Here is a 17,464-nt window from a genome sequence, read left to right as displayed (position 1 = left end):
ACAGCTGGTGGTAAGGCAGCCTACAGCTTTACCAGTCAATAGATGGAAAAGGCCTGAGCTCCTTATAGGTAGATACAGGCCTGTGGCAGACAGGTTTACCCTCTCCTCAACAGAGGGTTACCATTCAAGACTGGACCTCATGTAGAATGGCCTCCATTGTCATATTACAAATCAAGCGGGCTTCCCCAATTTTTTTTTAAAAGACATGGCTTTAAGAGTAGCCGGCAGCCCTTTTTATCAGTTGCTGGTGCCTGACAACCTCCATCAGTTACCTGGGTGCTCCCCAATCATATCACCTGGAACTGGAGCACCTTCCAAATGTTTAAATAAGCTGAACTGACATTCCGAAGCATGTTTAACATGGGAATTATTAGAGGGAAACAGACCACGGTTCATCTATTTCTCCTTCCACCATCCTGGTCATTGTGTGCTCAAACGATAATGGAGTTGTTGAATCATAGCAATAAATCTCTTTTGCATTTCAAGGAATCAACACTTTCTCCTTCCACCATCTCCCTCGGAGCCTGTTCCATAGATTCACCACCTCTTCATTGAAATATGTTTTCAGGGAAGTTGGGGGGGAGCAAGTTTTTTATGGTGGGGTTATCCAGGTGAAGGGGAGGTCCAGCTGAATTTCATCTCTGCTTCATTGTGGCACCTTTTTATCTGTGCCAACACCTGCCAACCCACGATCTCCACCATCTAGAAGGACAAGGGAAACAAGCCCATGGGAACACCATCACTTCCAAGTTCCCCTCAAGCCACATGCCATCCCTACTTGGAAATATATTGCCATTCCTTCATTGTCATATAGTCATAGAGTTTTATAGCATGGAAAGAGGCCCTTTGGCCCATCATGTCCACACCAATCATCAAGCCCCCATCTACTCGAATCCCATTTTCCAGCACTTGGCCCGTAGCCTTGTATGCTATGGTGTTTCAAGTGTTCATCTAAATACTTAAATGTTGTGCGGGTTCCCGCCTCTACCACCTTTTCAGGCAGTGAGTTTCAGGTAACCCCGAGCCCCCACCCGCTGGGTGAAAAATCTTTTCCTAAAATCTCCTCTAAACCTCCTGCCCCTTACCTTAAATCTATGCCGCCTGTTATTAACCCCTCCACAAAGGGGAAAAGTTTCTTCCTATCTACCCTATCTATTCCCCTCATAATTTTGTACACCTCAATCAGGTCCCCCTTCAGCCTTCTCTGCTCTAAGGAAAACAACCCCAACCTAACTAGTCCCTCTTCATAGTTGAAATGCTCTAGCCCAAGCAACATCATGGTAATCTCCTCTGCACCCTCTCCAGTGTAATCACATCCTTCTTATAGTGTGGCATCCAAGAACTGCAAACAGTACTCCAGATGTGGCCTAACCAGCGCTTTATACAGCTCCATCATAACCTCCTGCTCTTGTATTCAATGCCTCAACTAATAAAAGCAAGTATCCCATATGTCTCCTTAACCACCTTATCCACCTGTCCTGCTGCCCTCAAGGATCTATGGACATGCACACCAAGGTCCCTCTGATCCTCCATACTTCCTAGGATCCTACCATTCGTCGTGTACTCCTAAATGCATCACCTCACACTTTTCAGGATTAAATTCCATTTGCCACTGTTCTGACCATCTGACCAGCCTGTCTATATCGTCCTGTAGTCTAAGGCTTTCCTTCTCGTTATTTACCAAACCACCAACTTTCATGTCATCTGCGAATTTACTGATCATACCTCCTACATTCATGTCTAGATCATTAATGTACACTACAAACAGAAACCTCACCTACATCTTCCGGCTCCTGATTGCCACTTTGGTCCCTAATGGGTCCTACCTGGTTATCCTCTTGCCCCTAACATACTTATAAAACGTCTTTGGATTTTCCTTTATTTTACCCGCCAGTGTTTTTTCATGCCCCCCCTTCCCTCTCCTAATTTCTTTTTAAGCAACCCCCTGCACTTCCTCCACTCCTCTCGGGCTTCCGCTGTTTTGAGCCCTCGGTATCTACCATAAGCTTCTCTTTTTCTCCTTATCCAATCCTGTACATTCCCCGACATCCAGGGTTCTCTGGACTTGTTGGACCCACCTTTCACCTTTAAGGAAATATGTTGGCCCTGCACTCACTATTTCCTTTTTGAATGACTCCCACTGCTCTGATGTAGATTTTCCTACAAGTAGCTGCTCCCAGTCCACTTTGGCCAGATCCTGTCTTATCATATTAAAATCGGCCTTCCCCCAATTCAGAACCTTTATTTACAGTCCATCTTTGTCCTTTTCCATAACTACCTTAAATCTTACTGAGTTATGGTCATTATCACCAAAATGCTTCCCCATTGACACTTGCCTGGCTTCGTTCCCTAAAAGCTAGGTCCAGCACTCTCTTGTAGGACTTTCTACATGCTGGCTTAAAAAGCTCTCCTGGATACATTTTAAGAATTCCACTCCCTCTAAGCCTTTCACACTTTGTTTATCCCAGTTAATTGTCACTGGGTTAATATCTTGGAACTCTTTAACTAACAGTACTGTGCACGTGCTTATACCACAAGAACCACAGAAGTTCAAGACGTCAGCTCATTGCCAATAAATGCCAGTCTTGCTAGCGACTCCCATATACCGGGAATGATTTTTTTTCTAGAATACAGGGATTAATGAGGTGTCAGGTTGGAATATGAGAATCCAGTGCCTAGTAAAAGTTCCATTTATTTATTACCTTAATGCCCACCCTCAACTCTGTTTATGTTCCACTATAGTTTTTAAGCTCAGTAAACTTAAATCCAGGCAATTTAGAGACAAAGCAGATCAGTGGGTTCCAGAAAAATCATCATGTTTCTTGAGGCAGGGGCCAGAGGGAGGAAACTGAGATGCACTCAGCTGTTTAATCAATGAGCAATAATAACACAACAGTCCCTTCCCTATTGTGTAATCTTTCTGAGAAAAATATAGCTGCATGTATCTTAATAAAAGGGCGATGTTGTAAAAGCACCTAACTCTCCTCCTGTGATAAACCCCTCAAGTAGAACTGTCCCACGCCCCTTGTGAAGCCCTTGCACCCTTCCCCTCACCAACCCCAAAAACCTCAGCAGAGATGTTTTCATGGCCCTTTCAAAATACAGTGGAACCATTTAAATGCCAAAATCCTAACTGAATATGTCAATTTATGGTGACTTTGACCTGTAAATTCTTATTTTAAGTCAGCTTCTAAAAGCCTATAAATGGAGACCCTGTCTTCTCACAATGGAATAAAAAGACTCTGTTAATTCCAATTCCTAATAAGACAGGAATTGAAACTTCTCAAGTCAGCACTAATAACATAGTGACTCAGGGCTATCAGGAACCCTTTAGCACCTGACTGCAGTGACGTGCATATGTCAGACATGGATGTGGTGACCACATCCACTTTGTTCTTGGGTTCAATTCTCATCCTTGTTTTCAATCTCTTCATGGCCTCGTCCCTTCCCTATCTGTGTAATCTCCTCCAGTCCCATTACCCTCTGACATCTGTGTTCCTCTGGAATTCTTTCCCTAAAGTGCTCTCTCTTATTTTCAAATGCTTCTTAAAGCTAGGTCGGGAAGGTATTTTTTTTTAATCTCCTAATATCTCCTTATGTGACTTGGGCCTGAATTTTCGTAGCGACAGTGGGCGTCTCCATTGTTACAAAAATGGCGGCAGAGGCCCGGATCCAGAGGTCTTGCCCCCAAACCCAACACCTGCCATTTTCACAAGGGGAGAGTGGGGGTGGGTTCTAAGTTGCACATCCGTGGTTCACGGAAGCAACTGTTCGTGTTAAAGTGCAGCTGCCTCAGCTGACCTATTTTCGATAGTGGTATATCTAAAACACAACTTGTACACTTTAGCCTTGATAGGAGAAGGTCTAAAGCTGCCAGAGTTCTTTGGAGAGATAGGACATCCTTCTAGATATGGCCCCGGGACACCTTTGGGGAAGTCAGGTGCCCTTTGGAAGAGATAAGGTGCTCCTTAGAATTGTTAAAAGTAAGCATGGATGTGAGCAGAAAGTGAAGAAGTGCTTAACAACACTTTGAACCGGGACTATGAATTTCAATGCTTTTTTTTTTATAAGGGATTAAGTGAAGTTAAATATAGTGAATGCATTTTTATCAATGAGAGTGTTTTATTTTTAAATAGTTAATTCATCAATGGACACTTAAGAACTTTATTTAATCTCGGCACAGGTCTTGAGATCTGCCCATGGTGGATACTGAGTGAGCTAGCATGGTATGTGTAAGGGCAAAGGGTGATGGGTTGGGGGACATGGATTGCACTAAGTGGTATGGGGTTATAAAGGGACATTGAAAGGACAAAGAGGCATAGGTTTACATGGAGGATATGAGGGGTAATGGGGTTGGGTAGAAGGATCTAGGTTGGTATGGAGGATCTAGGTTGGTATGGAGGAAAAGAGGGGACATGGGAGTGGGCAGAGAGACATAAGTTAGCATGGAGTGTATGAGGGGTCATGGGGTTAGCTAAAGGGGCATAGGTTGGCATGGAGGGTATGCGGGGCCATGGGAGTGGGTAGAGAGACATAGGTTAGCATGGTGCGGATGAGGGGTCATGGGGTTGGCTAAAGGGGCATAGGTTGGCATGGAGGGTATGAGGGGCCATGGGGGTGGGTGGAGAGCATGGGATGGCATGGGTTGGCATAGATGTTGCATTGGAGTGTGTGGAGGTGAGGGCTGTTTTTTGCTTTATTGTTTATTTTCATAGCCTCGATACAGTGCCAGAGCACTGAGATAGGCCTTCCACCCAGCCTGCCTCCGCACCCATCATCCTCTGCATTGTTTCCGGGGTCGCCCACCACGACTCCTATTTTCACCTGCCCTACCCCCCCTACCCCCTGGCCCGATCAGACCCCACCCATCCCAGAACAAAAATCCAAGTTTTCGGGCACGTTTTCCCAGGTCAGGTTCACAGAATCAGAAACTGTCAAAAATTCAGCCCTCGGTGTCACATTTTGTTTAATGACGCTCCTACCTTGGAACATTTTACTGTATTAAAGGTAATATATCAATGCAACTTGTTGGTGTTCACTTTCAGATTCTTCATATTTTCTCAAAGCCTGTTGTAGGTGCTAATGTTATGAGATTAAAATCCTTTTATTGCTTCAAAATGCCCAATCCTGATCTCAGTCACTATCCAGAGAATCCTGGATTCCTCAACCCAATGCTCACAGCTGGAAAGTGTGTTGTCAGGAAGAGGATTTCAGGAAGTCGAGGATGGTGCAGCCGGTGGATTCTCAGTGCGTTCTCCCTTTGAGCTCCGCTCCCCACTGCGAGCTCTGGATTTTAGAATCACCCCTTAGGTTTGATCATTAGGAAGTTTTTTTTTTGCTAACTGAGCATTTATTTTTCCAAATTTCATAAGATTCAGATGGATGCCTGGTTATTTTACTCATAATAGAGTTTGTAGAAAGCAAAGCCAGTGCAGCAAGAAGAGATGCAGCTGTAACGTGATATATTGGGGGAGCTCCCTGGTGGGTTGGTCCATTGCATTTCCCTGCAACTAACCAGTAATACTACTAGGGCGCCCCCTAGCCTTCTTTGGAAGTGGAGGAGGGATGGGGGAAACTCTTTCGAGTTACCAACAGTCACAGATTGCAACTCTTTCGAGTACAATCACAGTTCTTGGTTTCCGGGAGCGGGACATGAACCCACAACCCTCTGATTTAAAGGCGAGGGTGCTATGAACTGAGCCACAGCTGACACCTCTATAAAAGTTTGTAGCTGAAATCATGTTAAGGTGAGGTACAAATGGCTGTAAATCTGGGAAAGGGTGGAAAGCATAAAATTATAAAAGCAGTCGATGTAGAGAGTGTCTTGCATTTAATAAATTATGGAACCAAAGCTGATTTTCCCTATAAAAGCCCTCAAAAATTAGCAAGCCAATAAGATTCCACTGTGCTTAAATTACTCTCGGTAGAATTTGGAACAGAAATGATTTAGTATTTGCCTGAAATTGCTTTAGTGGGCTTCTTTTAATGTGTTGGTTTTAAATGTATTAATGCTGTCAAAATAGCATGGAGGAATTTTATACGAATGCATTTCACATCCATTGCAAACGATGATGAGAATAATTTCAACCCATTCATGGTAACCTCAAGTATGATCATGACACTGGCGGTTTGCTTTCAAATGTCAGGGGTTAAAGTGGTAAGAATTATTGATTGAGGAAAGGACAGTTGCCCCATCCTGTCCACTGGAGCATGTACACCATGTGCAATTATTGGCTCTTCCTAATGTCCTGAGGGAAGTGAATAAGCATAGTGCAGAGACGCAGCTAGCTTTCCTGTCTACAACCCTGGAACACACTCCCTAACAGTATTGTAGGGCACATTCACCACATGTGCTGCAGTGGTTCACAAAGAAATTCCATCATCATCTCGAGGATATCTAGGGATGGAAAATACGAACATATGAATTAGGAGCAGGAGTAGGCCACTCGGCCCCTCAAGCCTGCTCCACCATTCAATAAGATCATAGCTGATCTGAATGTAACTTCAACCCCACATTCCTGCCTACCCAATAACCTTTCACCCCCCATATTAATCAAGAATCTATCTGCCTTTGCCTTAAAAATATTCAAAGACCCTGCTTCCATTGCCTTTTGAGGAAGACAGTTCTAAAGACTCTCAACCTTCTGAGAGAAAAAATTTCTCCTCATCTCTGTCTTAAGCGAGTGACCCCTTATTTTTAAACAATGACCCCCTAGTTCTAGATTCTCCCACAAGAGGAAACATCCTCTCCAAATCCACCCTGTCAAGTTCCCTCAGGAGTTTAAATGTTTCAATTAAGTCGCCTCTTACTCTTCTAAACTCCAGTGGATACAAGCCTAACCTGCCCAGTCTTTCCTCATAAGACAACCCGCCCATTCCTGGTATTAATCCAGTAAACCTTCTCTGAAATGCTTCTAAAGCGTTTACATCTTTCTTTAAATAAGGAGACCAGTACTGTACACAATTCTCCAGATGTGGTCTCAACAATGCCCTGTACAACTGAAGCATAACTTCCCTACTTTCATAATCAATTCCCCTCACAATAAATGATAATATTCTATTAGCTTTCCTAATTACCTGCCGTACCTGCATACTAACCTTTTGTGATTCATGCACGAGGACACCCAGATCCCTCTGAATCTCAGGGCTCTGCAATCTCTCACCATTTAGATAATAAGCTTCTTTTTAATTCTTCCTGCCAAAATGAACGATTTCACATTTGCCCACATTATACTCCATTTGTCAGATCTTTGCCCACTCACTTAACCTATCCACGTCACTTTGTAGCCTCCTTACATGCTCTTCACAACTTACTTTCCTACCTATCTTTATGTCATCAGCAAATTTAGCAACCATTCCTTCGGTCCCCTCATTCAAGTTATTTATATAAATTGTAAAATGTTGAGGTCCCAACACTGATTCCTGTGGCACACCACTCATCACATCCTGCCAACCAGAAAAAGACCCACTTATGCCAACTCTCTGCTTCCTGTTAGCTAGCCAATCTTCTATCCATGACAATATGTTACCCTTACACCATGAGCTTTTATTTTCTGCAATAGCCTTTGGTGTTGCGCTTTATCAAATGCCTTCTGGAAATCTAAGTACAGTACATCCACCAGTTTCCCTTTATCCACAGCACACGCGACTCCTTCAAAGAACTTCAATAAATTGGTTAAACCTGATTTCCCTTTTACAAAACCGTGTTGACTCTGCCTGATTGCCTTGAGTGCCCAGCTATAACATCTTTAATAATAGCTTCTAACATTTTTCCTATGACAGATGTTAATCTAACTGGCCAGTAGTTTCCTGCTTTCTATGTCCCTCCCTTTTTGAATAAAGGAGTTACATTTGCTATTTTCCAACGGAACCTTCCCTGAATCTAGAGAATTTTGGAAATTTAAACCAATGCATCAACTATCGCACTAGCCAATTCTTTCAAGACATTAGGGTGAAGTCCATCCGGACATGGGGATTTGTCAGCCTGCAGCCCCAACAATTTGCTTAATACCACTTCCCTGGTGATTGTAATTTTCCTGAGTTCCTCCCTCATTTCCATTCCCTGACTTACAGCTATTTCCAGGATGTTACTTGTGTCCTCTATAGTGAAGACCGAAGCAAAATACCTGTTTAATTCATACATCATCTCCCTACTTTCCATTATCAATTCCCCAGACACACTCTTTATAGGATCAACGCTCAAAGGGCAGCCAAAGGAAAAGGTATAAGTAACGCTCAAGGTAGCCCTGAAGCACGGAGGCATTAACACCACTGACTGGGAAGGGAATGCTGCTGATCGATCGGCATGGCATCACTGTCCATTAAGGTGGAAGCCACTTCGAGGCTCAGTGACTCGACAGCGAGGCAGAATGGCGATGGCAGAGGAAGGAGAATGAAGCCAACCCAGGATTGCAATTTAAACTCCCATGCGCAACAACGTGTCCCCACTGCAGAAAAACATGTGGATCCAGAATTGGACTCCTCAGTCATCCGAAGTCTCACCAAGCCTGACGAACGTCATCTTCAATTCCAAAGGGACTGCTGCTGATCACTTTTCATTATCAATTCCCCAGATGCACTTTCTATAGGACAAACACTCACTTTGTTAACTCTTTTCTTATTTAAATATCTATAGAAACTCTTACTATCCGTCGTTATATTACTAACTAGCTTCCTCTCATACTCTAATTTTTCCCTCCCTATTAATCCTTTTGTCATTCTTTGCTGTCCTTTCTATTCTTTCTAATCTTCTGACCTGCCACCTGTCTTTGCCTAATTATATGCTTTTTCTTTAAGTTTGATACTGTCTTTAACTTTTTTAGTTAGCCACGGATAGTGGGCCTTCCCCTTGGAATTTTTATTTCTCATTGGAAGGTATCCTGTGTATTCTGAAATATCCCTTTAAATGTCTGCCACTGAATCTCTATTGACCTATCCTTAATCTCATTTGCAAGTTCACTTTAGCTAGCTCCACTTTCATGCCCTCACAATTGCCCTTATTTAAGTTTAAAATACTAGTTCTGGACGCACTCGTTTCTCCCTTAAAATGAATGTAAAATTCAATCATATTTTGATCGCTGCTACCTAGGAGTGCCTTCACTAGGAGGTTATCAATTAAGCCTATCTCATTGCTCAAAACCAGGTCTAGTATAGCCTGCTCTCTGGGTGGCTCCAGAACGTGCTGCTATAAGAAACTATCCCAAAAACATTCTATGAGCTCCTCATCTAAACTTCCTTTGCCCATCTGATTTTTTCAGTCTATATGTAAATTAAAATCCCCATGATTATTGCTGTACCTTTCTGGCAAGCTCCCATTATCTCTTCTTTTATACTCTGTCCTATCATGTAGTTAAATTTGGGGGCCTGTACACTACTCCCACAAGTGACTTCTTGCCTTTATCATTCTCCATCTCAACCCAAACCACTTCTACATCCTAGTTTCCTGAACTTAGGTCATTCCTCTCTAATATGCTAATACCATCATGCTAATAATCCAGAAGTTATTACCTTTGAGGTTCTGCTTCTTAATTTGGTGCCTAACTCGTCATACTAACTATACAAAGCCTCCTTCTTCATCCTGCATTTGTCGTTGGTACCTACATGGACCACGACCACTGGATCCTCACCCTCCCACTGCAAGTTCCTCACCAGACGCCATCTTTTTAGTAACACCCATATAGTGAGAATGAATATTAAAATAAGGATAGAAAATGATGTGGGTCATGATCAGGCTGGCTGACCACTGTCCAAGTTTCCAATACGAAGATAAGAATTAGGAGCAGGAGTAGGCCACTCAGCCCTTTGAGCCTGCTCTCCACCATTCAATGAGATCATGGCTGATCTGATTGTAACCTCAACCCCACATTCCTGCCTACCCCCAATAACCTTTCACCCCCTTGTTAATCAAAAATCTATCTAGTTCTGCCTTAAAAATATTCAAAGACTGCTTCCACCATCTTTTGGGGAAGAAAGTCCAAAGACTTACGACCCTCTGAAAGAAAAACTTTCTCCTCATCTCTGTCTTAAATGAGCGACCCCTTATTTTTAAACAGTGACCTTTAGTTCTAGACTCTCAAGAGAAAACATCCTCTCCACATCCACCCTGTTAAGAACCCTCAGGACCTTAAAGGTTTCAAACAATTTGCATCTTACTCTTCTAAACTCCAGTAGGTACAAGCCTAGCCTGTTCAACCTTTCCTCATAAGACAACATTCTGCAGAGCTCGCCAGGGTTGCCTGTTGCTTTGCAGACTTCAGGGAGGCCGGGGGTCCGGGTGAAGTGCCACCCTGCCATGGAGGCGACTGTTGTTGGGGAGGTGTCTGGGGGCAACAGTTGCCCAGCCTCGGAGGCGACTATTGTTGAGGGATATCTGTGGTCAAGTGCTGCCCAGCCTCTGATGTGTCTGTTGTCCGGGGGTGGGGTGTCCTGGGGGAACTGCTGCCCAGCTGCGGAGGCAACTGATGTCGGTGGTGGGGGGGCAACTGCTGCCTAGCCTCAGAGGCGACAGTTGTTGAGGGGGGGAATGGCAACTGCTGCCCTGGCATTGGATCTCACGCACAAGAAATTAAGGTGGGAGGCAGGGTAAGTGAGGGGAGTGGCCGCGCAGTAGGGACACCTGTATAAATGGACCATTCCTCTGCAACTGAGACAGTTCAGGTGCAGCCACAGTGATATGGCTGGAATCGGGCTCCTAGGCTGCCCGCCTATGCAAGCAGTGCAGAAGCACCAAAGTGCCACCAAGCGCTCCAGACCTTACCCCCCCCCCACCCCTGGCACAGACTGCGAGTCCATGACCACTTTACTGGACTGCAGAGCAGTTGGACTACACACGTTGTACAATCTCCTCGCCAACGCTGACCAAGTAGCAGTCACTGCTGGAGGCGCTCCCAGCCCCTTGCAATCTCAGCATCCCGGTTAGGAGCAATCTCCCCATGTCACGGGCTGACAGGGCAGCCATACAGTGCACTCATCTGTGGCCTTCCAAGGGGTGGCCAGCACTCTCCAGGAAGTGTTAAGAGGCTGTCACACAGGCCCAGGAAAGGTGCTAAGTACAGCCATGCTAACTACGTCTCTCCCTCTTTCATGCCGTTGAAGGACCACATCAGGAGCATGGAGCCTGATGACCTAGCTGTATGCCTGATGGCCTACAGAGAGCGGAGAAGACGGAGGAGAGAGCGACTGAGGATCCAGGCCATGCAAAGACAGGAGCAGCAACCTCAGGCAGAAGGGGCTGCTGGGGTTCCTGCAAACACTGGCCAAGATGACAGCGAGCCATGGCTGGTCGGCGCCTAGCAGCACCCAGAGTCTATGGATGCCGCCTGTCATTCCTGCAGATGACCGAGAACCAGTGTCGCTGATGACTGCGTAGGTCTAGGGACCCAGTTGCTCACATCTGCCACTTACTGCAGGACTTTGGCACCAAGGGGACATGGAGGGCATCCACTGTCAGTGGCTCCTTTCAGGGTTCCACAGGTGACCTCTGTGGGATCTCACAAGCCGCCACCAACAAATGCATCCATGAGGTCATGGATGCCATCTTCTCAAGGGCACACAACTTGTGCATTTCGCTCTGGACCAGGACAGCCAGGATGCAAGAGCTATTCGATTCTCCTGGATCTTGGGAATCCAACAGGTGCACAGTGTGATTGACTGCACCCATGTGGCACTCAGCTCTCCGTCGCTACACGCGGTGGACTACATCGAGCACAGAGGCTTCCATTCACGGAATTTGCAGCTGGTATGCAACCACCAGAAACGCATCCTGCAGGTGTGCGCACAGTTTCCAGGGAGCGCTGCACTTGCACTTCCCTCAATTTAGTCTACTGCATTCGCTGCTCCCAATGCGGTCTCCTCTACATTGGGGAGACCAAACGCAGACTGGGTGACCACTTTGCAGAACACCTTCGGTCTGTCCGCAAGCATGACCCAGACCTCCCTGTCGCTTGCCATTTCAACACACCACCCTGCTCTCATGCCCACATGTCCGTCCTTGGCCTGCTGCATTGTTCCAGTGAAGCTCAGCGTAAACTGGAAGAACAGCATCTCATCTTCCGACTAGGCACTTTACAGCCTTCTGGACTTAATATTGAGTTCAACAATTTCAGATCATGAACTCTCTCCTCCATCCCCACCCCCTTTCTGATCCCCCTTTTTCCAATAATTTATAATTAAAAAATATATATATTTTTCTTTTCCCACCTATTTTTAAATTTATTTCGATCTATTGTTTTATCTCCACCTTTTAGCCCATTTCGATCCCTTCCCCCACCCCACCCCCAGTAGGGCCATCTGCCACTAGCTTGTCCTGTTTGCTACCCTTAATGTCCCCATTAGCACATTCCTTAGATAATATCACCACCGTCAACACCTCTTTGTCCTTTTGTCTATGACATCTTTGGCAATCTCTTCTTTGCCTCCACCTATCACTGGCCCCCTATCCAGCTCTACCTGTCCCACCCCCCTCTACCAGCTTATATTTTACCTCTTTTCTCTATTTCCTTAGTTCTGATGAAGAGTCATACGGACTTGAAACACCAACTGTATCCATCTCCGCAGATGCTGTCAGATGATACGTACACCTGGCCTGTGTGTGTGGTGAGTGGTCCCATGGACGGGATGAGGACAATGACAGTGTGTGTGAGAGAGTGAATGGTGATGTCCCTTGAACTGGCAGTGAGTGAGGGCCCTGTGGATGTGTGATGGGTTTGTGAGTGTGTGAGTTGAGAGTGATGAGAAGAGTGACTTACCCTGGCGGAACGGAGGAGATCATTCATCCTCTTGCGGCACTGGGTGGCTGTCCTCTTCTGAAAGGCGTTGGTGCCGACCACCGCTGCCAACGCCTCCCAAGCTGGATTGGTCACATTGCTGCCCATCCTGTGGCCAGAGCCGGGGTACAAGACATCCCGGTGAGTCTCCACGGCATTCAGCAATCGCTCAAGTGACCCACTGTTGAAGCAGGGGGCTGCGGTCTTTTTTCCTTTGCTGGCCATGTCTTCCGTGCAGCAGTGGTGAGCTGGAAGCAATAAGCACTGTCTTGCGGCTGTGCTGATACCTGGTGTGATGCAGCAGCGGCGTGATGGCTGACGGGCGAATGAGAACCTGCCTGCCATGGAAACGGCATGTTTCCCAGGAGTGCATAAATAATAACGTGGGTTTGGGAACGATACAGCGTGAAAACCTGCCATCGTAGCCAGCGGGTAAAATGTCATTTTACCCGCCCACTACCGCACTTAGTGCAAATCTGGGAAAATTCCGCCCAATAGCTGATCTGATTGAGGCCTTAACTCCACTTTTCTGTCTGCCACCCTCCCCCGCACCATAGCCCTTGACTCCCTTGTCAATCAAAAATCTGTCTAACAGCCTTGAATATATTAAATGACCAAGCCTCCAATGTTCTCTGGGGCAGAGAATTCCAAAGATTAGCGATTCTCTGAGTGAAAAAATTTCTCCTCATCTTCACCTTTAATTCTCCCTTATTTTTAAATTGGGTCCCCTAATTCTAGATTCTCCCATGTGGGCAAACATCCTCTCAGCATCTACCCTGTCAAGTTCCCTCAGAATCTTACATGTTTCAATAAGATCACCTCTCATTCTTCTAAACTCCAAGGAATATAACCCCAACCTGTTCAACCTTTCCTCAGAAGGCAAACCCCTCAGCCAAAGAATCAGCCTGGTGACTCTCTGGAGTGCTTCCAATGCTAATATATATTCCTCCATAAAACTGTCACCAAAACTGGTACTCTAGGTGTAGTCTTACCAATGCCCTGTACAGTTGTAGGCGACTTCCCTACTTTTAAACTCCATCCCCTTTGCAATAAAAGCCAAAATTCCATTTGCCTTCTGAACTACTTGCTGCACCTGCATGCTAACTTTTTGTGTTTCATGCACAAGAACACCCAGATCCCTCTGTGCTGCATTTTTTTGGAGTCTCTCTCCATTTAAATAATAGTCTGCCTTTTGATTCTTCCTACCAAAGTGCATGACCTCACACTTTCCTACATTAAACTCCATCTGCCAAATTTTTGCCCACTCACTCAACCTATCTATATCCCTTTGCAGATTCCTTATGTCCTCATCACAACATGCCCTCCCACCTATTTTTGTATTGTCACTAAAATTTGTATACATTACACTCTGCCCCCTTCTCCAAGTTATTAATATAGAGAGTAAATAATTGAGGCCCTAGGACTGATCCCTAGTTCTCCACTAGTTATGTCTTTCCAACCTGAAAAAGACCCATTAATCCTGACTCTCTGTCTTCTGTGTGTTAACCAATCCTCAATCCATGCTTATACATTACCCCCAATACCGTGAGCTCCTATCTTGTGCAATAACCTTTTATGTGGCACCTTATCGAGTACCTTCTGGAAATCCAAATGCACTACATCTACCGGTTCCCCCTCATCAACTCTGCTTGTTATATCCTCAAAGAACTCTAGCAAATTTGTCAAACATGATTTCCCCTTCACAAAACCATGCTGAGTCTGTTTGATTGTGTTAAGTTTTTCTAAATGTCCTGCTTTTTCATCCTTAATAATGGACTCTAGCATTTTCTCAACAATGAATATTAGGCTGACTGGCCTATAGTTTCCTGCTTTTTGTCTCCCCCACTCTTGAACAGGTGCATCACATTAGCAGTTTTCCAATCTGCTGGGACCTTCCTGGAATCCAGTGAGTTCTGGAATATTTTGACCAATGCCTCCGCTATCTCTGCAGTCACTTCTTTTAAAGCCCTTGGATGCAGGCCTTTAGGTCCTGGCAACTTGTCTGCCTTTAGTCCCATTAGTTTGTCAAATACTTTGTCCTTTGTGATAGAGACTGTTACAAGATCTTTCCTCCCATTAGCTCCTTGCTTATCTAATATCTTTGGGATGTTTAGAGTGTATTCCGCTGTGAAGACCGATGCAAAATATTGGTTTACATTATCTGCCATTTCCTTGTTCCCCATAATCAATTCTCCAGTCACATCCTCCAAGGGTCCCACGCTCACTTTAGCCACTCTTTTTGTACACTCGTAGAAGCGCTTGCTGTTTGTTTTGATATTTCTTGCCAACTTACTTTCATAATCAATTTTTTCCCTCTTTATTAGCCTTTTAGTCATCCACTGCTGGTTCCTAAAAAAATTCCCAATCCTCTGGCCTACCACTAGTTTCCACCACTTATGCCTTACTTTTTGAGTGGATACTCTCCTTGACTGCCTTTGTTAACCACGGGTCGTTCAATCTTATCGAGTCCTTCTTTTTCAACGGGATAAATTTTTGCTGAACGTTATGAAATATCTGCTTAGGTATCTGCCACTGCTCATCCACTGACCTTCCCCTTAGTCTATTTTCCCAGCCCGCTTTAGACAACTCTTTCTTCATACCTCTGTAATTGCCCTTATTTAAGTTAGGATACTGGTTTGAGAACAGAGTTGCTCACCCTCAAACTGAATTTGAAATTCTACCATGTTGTGATCGCTACCCCTAGACGATCCTTAACTATGATATCTCTTATTAATTCCATCTCATTACACATTACTAGATCTAAAATAGCCTGTTCCCTGGTAGATTCTGCAACATATTGCTCTAAGAAACAATCCCTGATGTACTCTACAAATTCATCTTCCATGTTACCCCTGCCAATCTGAGTTGTCCAGTCAATCTGCAGATTAAAGTCACTGCTGATAATTGCAGCACCCTTCTTACACGCCTCCATCATTTCCCAATTTATACTTTTTCCTACAGTGAGGCAACTCTTCAGGGGCTTATGCACGACTCCCACCTGTGATTTCTTCCCCTTGCTATTCCTTATTTCTACCCAAACTGATTCCACATTACGATCTATTGCACCTATATCACTACTCACCACCACACTTTGATTATCGCTCACCTCTTCACTACCCTGATAAAAACAAAAAGCTAAAAGCTACTGCGGATGCTGGAAATCCAAAACAAAAACAGAATTACCTGGAAAAACTCAGCAGGTCTGGCAGCATCGGCGGAGAAAAAATCAGTTAACGTTTCGAGTCTTCATGGCCCTTCGGCAGAACTACCCTGCACCTCTGCTCTCTCGTTTCTTTTTGATTTTTTAAATTTCCCTTCAATTGAACCCCCCCACTAATTAGTTTAAAGTCCTATCTACAACCCTAGTTATACAATTCACCAGGACACTGGTCCCACTGGTTCAAATGAAGCCCATCCCAACAGAACAGCTCCCTCCTTCCCCAGTACCGGTGCCAGTGCCCCATGAATCGGGACCCATTTCTCCCACACCAATCTTTGAGCCGCACATTTACCTCTCTAATCTTATTTACCCTATGCCAATTTGCACGTGGCTCAGTTAGTAATCCAGAGATTATTACCTTTGTGGGTCTGCTTTTTAATTTAGCCCCAAGCTGTTCATTGTCCCTCAGCAGAACATCTTTCCCAGTCCCACCTACGTCGTTGGTACCTACGTGGACCACAACAACTGGATCCTTCCCATCCCAATCCAAGTTCCTCTCTAGCCCTTAAGAGATGTCCTTAACCTTGGCACCAGGTAGGCAACACAGCCTTCGGGGGTCTCTGTCTTTGCTGTAGAGAATGGTATCTTTTCCCCTAACAATGCTATCTTCTATTACTTCTACATTTCTCCCCCGACTTGAATGGTGCTCTGTACCACGGTGCTGTGGTCAGTTTGCTCATCCTCCCTGCAATCTGTGCCCTCATTCACACCAGGAGCAAGAACCTCATGCCTATTGGACAAGGGCACTGGCTGAGGCTCCTCCAGAGCTAAATTTTGGATCCCCATACCTGCCTTACTCACAGTCACACCCTCCTGTCCCTGACCATGGTCCAAATTTGATGTAATTAATCTAAGGGGTGTGACTGTCTCCTGAAACACAGTGTCCCCTCTGATGTGTCGCAGTGTCCGTAGCTCAGACTCCAGCTCATCAACTCTGAGCCAAAGTTCCTAAAACAGCCAAAACCTGCTGCAGATGTGGTCACCGTGGATCGCACCGGCGTTCACCAGCTCCCACATACTGCAGCTGCAACACATCACCTGCCCAGACATCTCTATTCTATTTAATTTGGATGTTAAATATTTTAAAAGTGAAGTTCTTAACTGTACTCTTCAGCTATAATAACGTCATCTGATTTAAACCACTTGGCCAATCAAATACCCACCAATCACCTAAATGTTTTTATTTGATGTCACACTTCAGCTCTAACAGGTAGAAACAGGTCCTCCTCTCACACTCTCCTCTAGGTGCTGCTGACTGCCTGTCCCAGGGTCCTCCTCTCACACTCTCCTCTAGGTGCTGCTGACTGCCTGTCCCAGGGTCCTCCTCTCACACTTTCCTCAACGGGTTTGCCATTGATGTTTCCAGCGCCTAGGTCATCTGTCTGGTTTCATTCTTTATTTATTTGTTTTTAGTGGTTTGATATGAATGGCTTGCTATGCTGTTTCAGAGGGCTGTTAGGAGTCAACCATATTGCTGTGA

This window comes from Cetorhinus maximus, chromosome 30 (genome assembly GCF_964194155.1).
Source record: "Cetorhinus maximus chromosome 30, sCetMax3.hap1.1, whole genome shotgun sequence".
Taxonomy (NCBI): Eukaryota; Metazoa; Chordata; class Chondrichthyes; order Lamniformes; family Cetorhinidae; genus Cetorhinus; species Cetorhinus maximus.
This window is presented reverse-complemented; position numbering follows the sequence as displayed.